An 898-nucleotide genomic window follows, 5' to 3' on the forward strand; every position below is an offset into this window, starting at 1 on the left:
AGATGTTCTAACGTCTGATGGTTTTCTGTAGCATTACAGAAAAATAAAGGTCAGGTTTTATACACAAGTCCTGGATCACCAACCACTTACAGAAAGACAGACATAGGGAAAGAACACAGCAGGGATGTCTTCCTGTTTCTTTTTTTTTTCACCCAGCCAATTTATGTCTTTTGGTTGGTGCATTTAATCCATTTACATTTAAGGTAATTATTGATATGTATGATCCTATTGCCATTTTCTTAATTGTTTTGGCTTTATTTTATGTAAGTCTTTTCCTTCTCTTGTGTTTCCTGCCTAGAGAAATTCCTTTAATATTTGTTGTAAAGCTGGTTTGGTGGTGCTGAATTCTCTTAACTTTTGCATGTCTGGAAAACTTTTGGTTTCTCCATCAAATCTGAAGGAGAGTCTTGCTGGGTAGAATATTCTCAGTTCTTTCCTTTCATCATTTTTAATATCCCCTCCTTTCCCTTCTGCCTTGTAGAGTTTCTGTTGAGAAATAAGCTGATAACCTTATGGAAGTTCCCATGTATGTTATTTGTCATTTCTCCCTTGTCGCTTTTACTATTTTATCTCTGTCTTTAATTTTTGTCAGTTTGATTACTATGGATCTTGTGGTGTTCCCCCTTGGGTTTATCCTGTCTGTGACTCTCTGTGCTTCCTGAACTTGGTTGACCATTTTCTTTCCCACGTTAGGGAAGTTTTCAGCTATTATTTCTTCAAACATTTTCTCAGATCATTTCTCTCTCTCTTCTCCTTCTGGGACCCCTATTGTCTTCCTGTTTCTGCAGCAACATTACTACGGTATGAAATTTTAGGGAGATGAGCTGAGCAGCTATGAGAGTAGCCCCACCCTCAAGTATATCTTTTAATTAATCTCTGGGTTGTTTGTCCAGATCAT

Source organism: Moschus berezovskii, chromosome 3, assembly GCF_049115385.1.
Source record: "Moschus berezovskii isolate FMDL1 chromosome 3, NW_MosBer_1.0, whole genome shotgun sequence".
Taxonomy (NCBI): domain Eukaryota; kingdom Metazoa; phylum Chordata; class Mammalia; order Artiodactyla; family Moschidae; genus Moschus; species Moschus berezovskii.